Source organism: Myotis davidii, unplaced genomic scaffold, assembly GCF_000327345.1.
Source record: "Myotis davidii unplaced genomic scaffold, ASM32734v1 scaffold796, whole genome shotgun sequence".
Classification (NCBI taxonomy): Eukaryota; Metazoa; Chordata; class Mammalia; order Chiroptera; family Vespertilionidae; genus Myotis; species Myotis davidii.
The window spans coordinates 92415-98697 of NW_006287809.1; positions in this window are offsets into that span (position 1 = coordinate 92415).

Sequence of the window (6283 nt, forward strand, 5' to 3'; positions counted from 1 at the left end):
GAGAGGGAGAGAGAGAGAAACATTGATCAGCTGCCTCCTGCGCGCCCCTTACTGGGGATCAAAACTACAACCCGGACATGTGCCCTGATCGGGAATGAAACCAGTGACCTGGGAATCAAACCGGTGATCCTTGGTGCATGGGACAGCGCTCAACCAACTGAGCCACGCCGGCTGGGCCCCCTGATCTTTTTCTAACGTGAGCCAATATATTTCCCTAAACAAGTTTGCACTGGAAGCTGAGAAACTGACACTTTCCATGCCCTAGACCTTGAGTATGGGTCACTCAAAGACCCCAGTCATCACATGCGGCCCCATGAAGTCATGCACTACGCGTGTGCATCTAGGCTTCCCCGCGGGGCAGCCACTGGGTCCGCTCAGCTCTGTGTCCCTAGGCACAGGCTGGGCTAAGGCCCCGGGCACTCAGACTGCTCTGGGGCAGGCCGCTTCCCACAGTCATCGCTGGCTGGTGGTGAGCTCACCCCACTGCAGCCGCCACTTGCCTCCCTTGTCAGTCTTTCAGCTCTGTCTGAACTCTGCAGGCCTCCCAGGCCCAGCTCCGCCATCTCTTCTGCACGCTAGACCTAAGTGTCAAGCAGATCTTGGATGCCTCCCCCTGGATGTCCCACAGGATTTCACCCTGACTTCGACAGCTTCCTTCCTGCGCCTCTTCCTCCCAGCTCTCTGGTTCAGCCGTAGTCCCACACTGCTGTGTCTCCTGGATCTCCTGATTGTCTTCCTCCACTTTCCTCCCAGAGTCATCACTCCTTTCCGGTCTATCTTTTAAAGATGTCGTAGGTTCTCCCTCCTCCCCTCCCTACTTGATCCCCCAGCCCCACTTCACTGTGTCCTACACCTCCCTGGTCTCCGGCCCCAGTCCCACCACCTCTCTAGAAGAATCTTGCTAAACCATAAGCCTGCTTAGAGCCTGCCATGGCTCCCCAGTGCTCCAATCCCTGGCCTACAAACCCTCTCTCTGAAATACCTTTCTCATACTTTTCTACCAAGTAAATATTTCTCAGTCCTTCAAGGTCCAACTCAACCATCCCTTCCGCTGAGAAACCTTGCGTGACTCCCTCCCCCTAAGCTGAGCCCCCTCCTCCCGGGAACCCGGGTTGGTGTAACGGGTTCTCTGCTGGGCTGCGTGTGCCGGTTCCTTTGCGTGCTCGGTCTCATGGAGCTCCCCCAGAACCCTCCGGACAGGAACAAACACCCCAGCTGCTGTATGAAGAAACTGAGGCAGGCGACTCAGTGAAGGAGTCAGCTTAAGGAGGGCACAGAGTCAGGACTTGAAGCCCTGACCTCACGCCGCCTACTCATCCAGCTATGTTGAGTGTTTATCTCAGGTTGCTAAGTTATTTTATAACATTCTCAATAGAGGCACACATGTATGTAATTTATGAATAAAGGATATATTCCAGCCCTAGCCTGTTTGGCTCAGTGGATAGAGAGAGCATCAGCCGGAGGACTGAAGGGTCCTGGGTTCGATTCCGGTCAAGGCTTGGTTACAGGCTCCATCTCCAGCCCTGTTTGGAATGCATGCAAGAGGCAGCCATCAATGTGTCTCTCTCACATCGATGTTTCTCTCTGTCTCTCCCCCTCCCTTCCACTCTCTCTTAAAAATCAATGGAAAAATGTCCTTGGGTGAGGGTTATCTCTCATCGATGTTTCTAACTCTCTATCCCTCTCCCTTCCTCTCTGTAAAAAATCAATAAAATATATTTTTAAAAAAATATATATTTTTTGAAAAAAAGATTTAAGAAAAATAAACATGTCCTCAGGATCAACAATTATGAGATATTTTACATTCTTTTTATCTCACCAGGTCCTGGAAACCTGGTGTGGATTTTACACTCCTGGCACATCTCATTTTGGGCCAGCCATGTTTTAAGTGCGTGGGTGGCACAGCCATGGGTGCTGGCCTGCCCTCAGACCGGGGAGTGCGTGTTCCTCAAAGTGCAGCTTTAACAAGTGACAGTGTGCCTCCTGGAGACAGCACGGCTTGAGGCCAAGACCCTAGACTCCAGACTGCAGGCTGCAAATATAGCTGTGGAACTTCCAAGCTGCAACCCCAACCTCTGTGTACCTTAGTGTTTCTATAATAATAAAAGCATAATATGCTAATTAGGTCAGACAGCCGAACGACCTTCTGGGCATCCTTCTGGAAGCCACTGTGGTGGGGCTGAGGCAGAGGCAGTTAGGGGCGATCAGGCAGGCAGGTGAGTGGTTAGGAGTCAGCAGTCCTGAATCGCGAGAGGGATGTTCAACTGCCAGTTTAAACCAGCAGTCGGACATCCCCCGAGGGGTCCCTGATTGTGAGAGGGTGCAGGCTGGGCTGAGGGACGCCGCCCCCCCCCCTGCACGAATTTTGTGCACTGGGCCTCTAGTTCCTCTATAAAAGGAGTCGCCAACAAGACCTCAGAAGGTATTTGGGGGGTATTTTTTATTTATTGGTTGATTTTGAGAGAGAGAGAGAGAGAGAAAGAGAGAGAGAGAGAGATCAACTTGTTGCTCCATTTATTTGTGCATCATTGGTTGATTCTTGTATGTGCCCTGACCAGGGATCGAACCTGCAACCTTGGCTTATTGGGATGATGATCTAACCAACTGAGATACCCAGCCAGGGTAGGGGGGTACTTTTTTAAAAAATGTATATTTTATTGGTTTTTTTACAGAGAGGAAGGGAGAGAGATAGAGAGTCAGAAACATTGATGAGAGAGAAACATCGATCAGCTGCCTCCTGCACATCTCCCACTGGGGATGTACCCGCAACCCAGGTACATGCCCTTGACCGGAATCGAACCTGGGCCCCTTCAGTCCGCAGGCCGATGCTCTATCCACTGAGCCAAACCGGTTTCGGCTAGGGGGATACTTTTTGATGAGCAAATGAAGTCATAGATATTAAACACTTAGAACAGGATCTAGTACAGGTTAAGGGCTGTATGAATGTTGGCTTTTATTATTATTTGGAGTTTTGTTTAAAAAAATCTCTTAAATTCACACAAACAGTTGAAGAATGAAAAACTCCCTCCAGAACTTCACATCCTCAACGTGGAGACGTCCAGGAAGACGTGGAAGCACGCACAGCCTCTAACAGCCACGGGGGCGGCCGTACTGAGCCCTCTGGGCTCTCCAGGGCGAGTGCGCCGACACTCTGTGCTGGATGGACCCGTGTGGGCGAAAACCTTTGGGCACCTCCTCGTCTAAACTCTGCCGCGTGTTTTCCATTTTCATTTCTCTGTTTTGATCTGTAGTGGCTTGAAGGGCATGCCCCTCCCCTCCCAAGATATGTCCACCTGAGACCTGTGACTGTGAGCTGACTTGGAAAAAGGGTCTTTGCAGATGCGATTGAGGTAAGGATCTCGAAATGAAATCTGGGTTATCCGAGTGAGCCCTGAATTCAATGGTAAGTGTCCTTACGGGAGAAAAGGCAGAGGGTGATAGAGACAGACACACGGAGACCGGGCTGATGCGGCCACAAGCCAGGAACACTTGGAGGCACCGGAAGCTGGAAGAGGCGAGGAATGACCCTCCCCTAGAGCCTCGGCGGGAGTGTGGCCCTGCTGATGCCTTGATTTCGGATTTCCAGCTGCCAGACTACGAGAGAATAAATTTCTGTTGTTCTGAGCCACCAAGTTTGTGGTAATCAGGACACTGATATAATCTAGGGGCTTATCTTCTCCACCCAGAAGGCAGTTTCTCTGGCTTTCAGATACCGTCTCACAGGAGGAAACGGAGGCTTGGAAAGGGGCTGGAGTTAAAACCGGACCTCGGACCCCCAGAGACTCATCCGAGATCCAGGGGCCATTGTGGAAGCCTGCAGGTGTTTCCCCATTAAAATAATATAGAATGCAGCGCTGGCCGGGTAGCTCAGTTGGTGAGAGCATTATCCTGATACATCAAGGTTTCAGGTTTAATCTCTGATCAGGGCACACACAAGAAAGTGGAACAACAAATTGATGTCTCTCTCTCTCTTTACCTTCCTTTCTCTCTAAAATCAATAAAAACTTTAAAAACATACAGAATGCGTATTGAGTGTTATTTTAAGGCAGTGGTTGAGAACACAAGGTTTGTTTGGTGTCTTGGTTGCTGACTTGGTGTGTGTCTTTGAGCAAGAAACAGACCTCTCTGTGCCTCAGTTTCTCCTTCTAGAACAGTGATGGCGAACCTTTTGAGCTCGGCCTGTCAGCATTTTGAAAAACCCTAACTTAACTCTGATGCCGTGTCACACATAGAAATTTTTTGATATTTGCAACCATAGTAAAATGAAGACTTATGTTTTTGATATTTATTTTATATATTTAAATGCCATTTAACATATAAAAAATGAGTTCGCGTGTCACCTCTGACACGCGTGCCATAGGTTCGCCATCACTGGTCTGTAACATGGGGGTAAGGCTGGCTGGATAGCTTGGTTGGTTAGAGTCTTGTCCTGATACAAGAATCAACCAATGAATGTGTAAGTACAAGACTTTAAAAATAATGAAATAAATAAAATGGCAATAAGGAGATAAGTTATCTCAGAAGGTGGTGATGTGGCGTATATGAGAACTGATCAACTTTACCGTTGGACATAGTCCTGGAAGTCTTTGCCAATGCTGTAAGACAAGAAAAAGAAATGGCATGTAAGCATTGGAAGGCAAGAGATAAAACTGCCACTATTTTCAAGGAAAACCTAAGAAACTCAACAAACTATTTTAATATGAGAATTTGGCCATATTGCCTGTTAGAGGGTCAACCAGCAATATATTTTTTTAAATATATTTTATTGATTTTTTACAGAGAGGAAGGGAGAGAGATAGGGAGTTAGAAACATCGATGAGAGAGAAACATTGATTAGCTGCCTCCTGCACATCTCCCATTGGGGATGTGACCACAACCCAGGTACATGCCCTTGACCAGAATCGAACTTGGGACCCTTCAGTCCACAGGCCGACGCTCTATCTACTGAGCCAAACTGGTTTCGACATCCAACAATATTTAATAGCATGAATCAGAAGTTATAGCAGGAAGAAAATGAGTTCATAAACTAGAAAAGTACCATCTGCATGTACATTGGCGACTCTCAGATTTCAACCTTGGACCCACAGCTCCCTCCTGCCTACCTGACATTCCCACTGGAATTTCTCAAAGGTGTCTCCAACCCTAAGGCGCTCTGTCAGAATTCTCAGCCTTCTTCCCCAGTCTGATCTTCTGGTTCCAGTTACCGCCAGTCCCTCAAACCTAAGCATTCTTCTTCTTTTTAAAAAATTTTTTTAAATTAATTTCAGAGAGGAAGGGAGAGGGAGAAAGAGATAGAAACATCAATGATGAGAGGGAATCACTTATTGGCTGCCTCCTGCACACCCCCTACTGAGGATCGAGCCCACAACCCGGGCATGTGCCCTTGACCTGAATCGAACCTGGGACCTTTCAGTTCTCAGGCCGACGCTCTATCCACTGAGCCAAGCTGGCTAGGGCTAAGAATTCTTCTTGACTCCCCATCACTCTAGTACAGACTGCCATCTAATCTTACCTGGGCTTCCTGCTTCCATCCTTGACCACCTACATTCTTCACTCAGAATAAGTCTAAAATACTTACCAACACCAGCCCTGGCCGGATAGCTCAGGTGGTTAGAGCATCATCCTGATACACCAAGGTTTTGAATTTGATCCCAGGTAAGGGCACATAAAAGAGTGAGCCAATTGCCCTAGCCAGTTTGGCCCAGTGGCTAGAGCATCGGCCTGTGGACTGAAGGATCCTGGTTCGATTCCAGTCAAGGGCACATGCCTGGGTTGCGGGCTCGTACCCAGTTTTGAATTTGATCCCAGGTAAGGACACATACAAGTGTCAGCCAATTGCCCTAGCCAGTTTGGCCCAGTGGCTAGAGCATCGGCCTGTAGACTGAAGGGTCCCGATTCAATTCTGGTCAAGGGCACATGCCTGTGTTTCAGGCTTGGTCCCTAGTAGGGAGTGTGCAGGAGGCAGCTGATCAATGAATCTCTGTCATCATTGAGGTTTCTGTTTCTCTCTCCCTCCCTCTCTGAAATCAATAAAAATACATTTTTAAAAAATCAACCAATGAATGCATAAATAAGTGGAACAATAAATTAATCTCTCTCTCTCTTTCTCTCTCTCGCTCTCTCTCCCTCCTTCCTTTCTCCCACTCTCTCTACAATCAATTTCAAAAAAATAGCCCAGACAGAACTTAGAAGACAGAACCTACACAGAACCTAGAGACAGAAGAACTTCACTGGAGAGAACATGGCAAAAGATCCTGGACAGAACCTGGCTACAGAACTTGAC